Here is a 5911-nt window from a genome sequence, read left to right as displayed (position 1 = left end):
GGGTACTTGACACTGGACTTCTGGCATTTTGGCATTTCCTTCTCCCCAGTCTTCCTCCAGACTCTGGCACCTTGATTTCCGAATGACATGCAGAATTTGCTTTCATCCGAAAAAAGTACTTTGGACCACTGAGCAACAGTCCAGTGCTGCTTCTCTGTAGCCCAGGTCAGGCGCTTCTGCCGCTGTTTCTGGTTCAAAAGTGGCTTGACCTGGGGAATGCGGCACTTGTAGCCCATTTCCTGCACACGCCTGTGCACGGTGGCTCTGGATGTTTCTACTCCAGACTCAGTCCACTGCTTCCGCAGGTCCCCCAAGGTCTGGAACCGGCCCTTCTCCACAATCTTCCTCAGGGTCCGGTCACCTCTTCTCGTTGTGCAGCGTTTTCTGCCACACTTTTTCCTTCCCACAGACTTCCCATTGAGGTGCCATGATACAGCACTCTGGGAACAGCCTATTCGTTCAGAAATTTCTTTCTGTGTCTTACCCTCTTGCTTGAGGGTGTCAATAGTGGCCTTATGGACAGCAGTCAGGTCGGCAGTCTTACCCATGATTGCGGTTTTGAGTGATGAAGGCCTCAGGAAGGCCTCAGGAATCTTTTGCAGGTGTTTAGAGTTAACTCGTTGATTCAGATGATTAGGTTCATAGCTCGTTTAGAAACCCTTTTAATGATATGCTAATTTTGTGAAATAGGAATTTTGGGTTTTCATGAGCTGTATGCCAAAATCATCCGTATTAAGACAATAAAAGACCTGAAATATTTCAGTTAGTGTGCAATGAATCTAAAATATATGAATGTTAAATTTTCATCATGACATTATGGAAAATAATGAACTTTATCACAATATGCTATTTTGAGAAGGACCTGTAGATGCCACAAGGGAGCTTGGCTGATTTACAACACCTGACAGAAAAAGGGAAGGCACAGTCAGTAAGCTTTGAATTCCACAGTATAAAGATGTACCTGGAACTTGAAATGACAGAGACATCTGGGTAAAGACAGCCATGCTTTGCTGAAAATCCATCTCTCTCCGTAAGGGCCCTTATGTAAATTATTCTTTCCTTTAAGTAATTTTCTTTTTTGTGTTGTTGTGTATATTCATTTTGCATTAGAAATCATTGGACTTATTATCTTCCAAATTAAACTTGCGTTAATCTTAATTTCCTGCTCTTCATCTGTTCTTTCTCACGACATTCGGACTGGGAGAGGTTGAGGCCGCAAGAATATCAGTGATAGCATTATTTTACCTCAACAATATCTAGACGACATTTTGATCTACTCAAAGGACATTAAGGAGCATCGTCGCCATGTTCGCCAAGTACTTCATTGTCTTCTAGAAAACCGTCTCTTTGTGAAGGATGAAAAATGTGAGTTTCATCAAACCTCTGTCACCTTTTTAGGATACATTCTCGAGGGTGGACAGGTACGATCTGACCCCGAGAAGATTAAGGCAGTCTTGGAGTGGCCTGTACCAGACACCCGCAAAGCATTACAGAGATTGATTCCTCGGATTTGCTAACTTTTACAGACACTTCATAAGAAATTACAGTCAGAAAGCCGCACCTCTTACTGTCACCTGAGGCTGAAGAAGCATTCCAGGCACTAAAGAGGATGTTCTCACAAGCTCCCATCTTAATTCACCCTGACTCTTCAAAACAGTTTATTTGAGAGGTTGATGCATCTGATATTGGGGTTGGGGCAGTGTTATCACAGAATTCAGAGGATGGGAGACTACATCCTTGTGCTTTCTTTTCACGCAGACTGAACAACGCAGAGAGAAATTATGACATCAGAGATAGAGAATTATTAGCTATTAAGTTAGCTCTTGAGGAATGGTGCCACTGGCTGAGGGCATGGAACATCCAGTTCAAGTCTGGACGTACCATAAGAACTTGGCTTACATACAGTCAGCTAAAAGACTGAACTCACGTCAGTCCCGGTGGTCTTTGTTCTTTTCACGTTTTGATCTTTGTATTTCTTTCAGACCTGGACCTAAGAACACTAAACCTGATGCACTCTCCAGACAGTTTGCAGTAGATGATTCAATAAAGAAGCCAGCTCCCATTTTACCGCCCAGTTGGATGGTCGGGGCACTCAGGTGGGAGATGGAAGACATAATCCACAGAGCACAACAACAGGAACCCGACCCTGGCACAGGACCACCAAATTATACCTACGTCCCACTTCAGGTTCGTCATAGACTCATTGATTGGTAGCACACAGCTAAGTTCTGCACATCCTGGAGTTAGCAGGACAATAGCTCTCATACAGAGAAGGTTTTGGTGGCCTTCAGTTTATAAGGATGTAAAAAACTTTGTTCAGGCTTGTTCTACATGTGCCAGAAACAAAACCAGCAATCAACCACCTAACGCTGCAAATCCATTTGGAACTTCACCATCCAAACCCTCCAAGGAACCGCAGAACAGAATAAACGATTCGCTGATCAACGATGCCGACCTGCTCCGGAATATCTGCCCGGCCAAAACGTTTGGTTATCAGCACGTGATGTACCACTGAAGTCTATGTCCCGAAAGCTTTCACCTCGTTTCATCGGACCTCATGAGATTGAGACAGTGATCAGTCCCTCAGCGGTTCGTCTCCGTCTACCTGCAAGCCTTCGCATACGTCCTACGTTTCATGTATCCCAGATAAAGCCTTGGATCCCTAGTGCTAGTTCTGACTTCGTTCCAGAGTTTCTCTGAGCATCTGGATAATCAACTACTGAGTTTTGGATCTACCTTCTTGTGGATTTCTCTCACTACCCTTTGTATCTTTTGGACACGGACCAAGCTGGTGGCTTCCCGTTTCCTTCAACTCCAGGACCAAGGCATAAACGTACCCTGTTCCATCCTCCATCATAAGCATCGGCACCTGAGCTCCATTTGGTTGGCACCAAGACCACAACTAAAAGACAACTGAACAATCTCTCTTCACAAGTTAAGTCTCTGGATCTCTCTACCCCTGGCGGTTCAAGCTACAGCAATTTAGTAAGCCATTTCTCACATCTAAGTAATCAGTTGCTTCATATTATTCGTTTGTTCACCAGTCCATTCTTCTTCCTTCCTGTTCAGTTGGTGTTTCCAGTCCTCGTCTCTGATTACTTTGCTGACAATAAAACCTGTAAGACTTTTACTTCTGAGTGTTCTCTGTATGTGGGTCAAAACTGTACTGAAAATGACACTTTGCCTAGTAAGTAGTTACTTTGATAGTGCAGTAACTGAGTTACGAACTCAGTTAATTTTTGGGAGAAGTAACAAGTAACTATTACTAGTTACTATTTTAAAGTAATGTTTCCAACACTACTCGTGACTCATCCAAACTAATTTCAGCTCAGTTTGTCTGGACTGGCTATAAAATTTTACTCGTAATGGTATTTGGTCTGTTAATATGGGGCAAATGCAAACTTCAGTTGATCTACAAGGTGCTAAATGTGGACTTTCTCACCCTCACAGAAAATTAATTAAAATAAACCTCAATTCACTGTAGCCTCCCGTTAATAATCTTCTTGAACCTTGGTGGTTCTTAAACTGATTCTGAATATCCCACTTTCCAACTAGACATTTTGGTTCAGATGGGGGAAACATGAACACAGTTTAGTGTTTCAACAATCAATAATTCCAGACACACAGAACTGGTTAGACAGATCTAAAAATCTATGGACAATTTTTAAAGGTCCAGGTTACCTCTAACAGGTTTGTAAAGAAGTTTTGTCAGATATTGAGTGGGAATTATGCTCGATGACTACAAAATTTGTGTGGCCAATGTGGAACTTACTAAAGAACATTTAACCAAATGTTAATTAGCCTGTATGTACCAATTTGAGCCCGTATGCATAATTGTGGGCCAGAGTGGGTTAAAGAAAACCCACTTAAAATTTCTGACTTATGCAGCCAGTTCTTGCTTCTAAAAAATCATTACGCCGTTCATGCCAGGAAGGAGTGTATGTAAATTTCCGACTGTCACTATATGCAAAGAGCCCTGCATGTGGACATAAAGCTCCACCATGGACAGGCAGTAAGAGAGCGTTTTATTTTTAAACATCGGGCACATTTTAAAGACTTGTCAGAGTGCCAGAAAGACCCTTTAAGTCCATAAGCAGCTGCTAAGATTCAGTCATTTGCACTAGAGCCAAAGCAAGAAGCTTTTTGTGTTTTGTTAAGAGAGAAAGAAGGGGAAAGAAATTTCTTTTAAGAATCTTCCTTTTTTTCTCCCCTTCTATTTATTAGGATAATGAATTTTCAACTGCAGTGCCAGTTCCACTAAGCCTGCTCCTCGGCCTAATTCCCTGCAACATTTCCTCATTGCCGCTGGGGAACATTATATGAAGGCAGGGCTTACAATACCATCAATAAGCCCAAGACGACAATCGGACGTCTCATAGATATTAATGGAAGTGCAAATTAAATCAAAGCTGGAGTGCAGCTATCGGGGCTATGATCAATGTCTTTTTCACAGTCAGATTTAATATGGGGTTTGTAATTTGAGTATCCAAACAAAATGTGCATCTTAATGGGAAAGATGAAAGTAATCCCACATGGGGAGGAAATAATACATTAGCTGCATTGTAATTAGAGAACTCGGAGTGCAATGTTTCCCCAGCTCAGTATTAATGTTGAATAACAGTCTGATATATTTACAATGAGGAGAAGGCATGTGGACCTTTGAATTGTTTTTAGACACATCTTCAGTTGTTGTTGGAAATAAATAATGCTAGTTGCATCAAGTAAACCGCAAAGAATTACTGAGATGCAGTGCTGTGAGAAAATGTAAGACAAACATAACCTGTGTAAATACAAAAATCATTTCATTTATTACAGGAACAAGGCTGAACAAACCAACCTGGCCCAATGTGAGTAACTGTCCACCATGTTAAATAATTAAGTTTGATAACACACAATTTTGGTTCTATTTCATTAGCCACATTCAGGGCTGATGACTCCCAGAGGAGTGTGCACAACAACTCAGTTTATAGTTAAAGCACTGAATGAATTTGAACAGGCTGCATCGGAACACGTTCCTATGCACTTTTCTTAGATGACTGCTGTGAGGCGTAAGCGACGCACCTTTGGTTCTGTAATCCCAGCTCCATATTCTGAAAATGAACACAGCCTATGATCTTGGCTGGTCAACCTGTATGAGCTCAGAGGTCAAAGTAGACTGTAATGGTTCGTGGTTGTGTGTTTCTGGAAAGCTGTGATCTGAAAGAGGCCAACATCACTCAGTCTAGAAAGCGTTTCAAAGTCATTTCTAATGCTTTTGGTCTCCAGCAAACCACAGTGAGAACCATTACCAACAAATGGAGAAAACAGTAGTAGACCTTCTAATTAGTGGCCAGCTTACCAAAATGACTTCACGAGTGCATCGACGACTCATCCAGGAGTTCAAAAAAGAACCCAGAACAACTAAAGCACTGCAGACGTCACTTTTCTCAATTGAATTCTGCTCTCCAGCATAAAATGCTAAAGGAAATGTCCAGCCATCAGTTGGTGACATTAAACTCTAGCACACTTGGGATCTGCAGTAACACACCAAAAACACAAAAATGTTGACATCTGAATGGCTAAAAAAAAAAAAAAACACAAAATAAAGGTTTTAGAGTGTTCTAGTCAAAGTCCAGACTTAAATCCTTTCAAAATGATGAGGCATGCCTTAAACAGGATGTTCAAAAACCCTCCAATTCGGCTAAATTAAAAAAATGCTGCAAAGAAATGGACCAGATTTTCTCTACATTGACGTAAAAAACCTATTGTTGGTTATCACAAATGCTTGATGGCAGTTGCTGCTGCCAAGCGTGGCACAACAGTTATTGCATGTAGGGGGAATTTTTTCATCACATAGGGCCAAGTTGGTTTGGATAGCTCTTTTATACTAATTAAATTACTTTTCATATAAAATCACCTATTTGCATTTACT

This window comes from Girardinichthys multiradiatus, chromosome 20, assembly GCF_021462225.1.
Source record: "Girardinichthys multiradiatus isolate DD_20200921_A chromosome 20, DD_fGirMul_XY1, whole genome shotgun sequence".
Taxonomy (NCBI): domain Eukaryota; kingdom Metazoa; phylum Chordata; class Actinopteri; order Cyprinodontiformes; family Goodeidae; genus Girardinichthys; species Girardinichthys multiradiatus.
Note: the sequence above shows the minus strand (reverse complement) of the source record.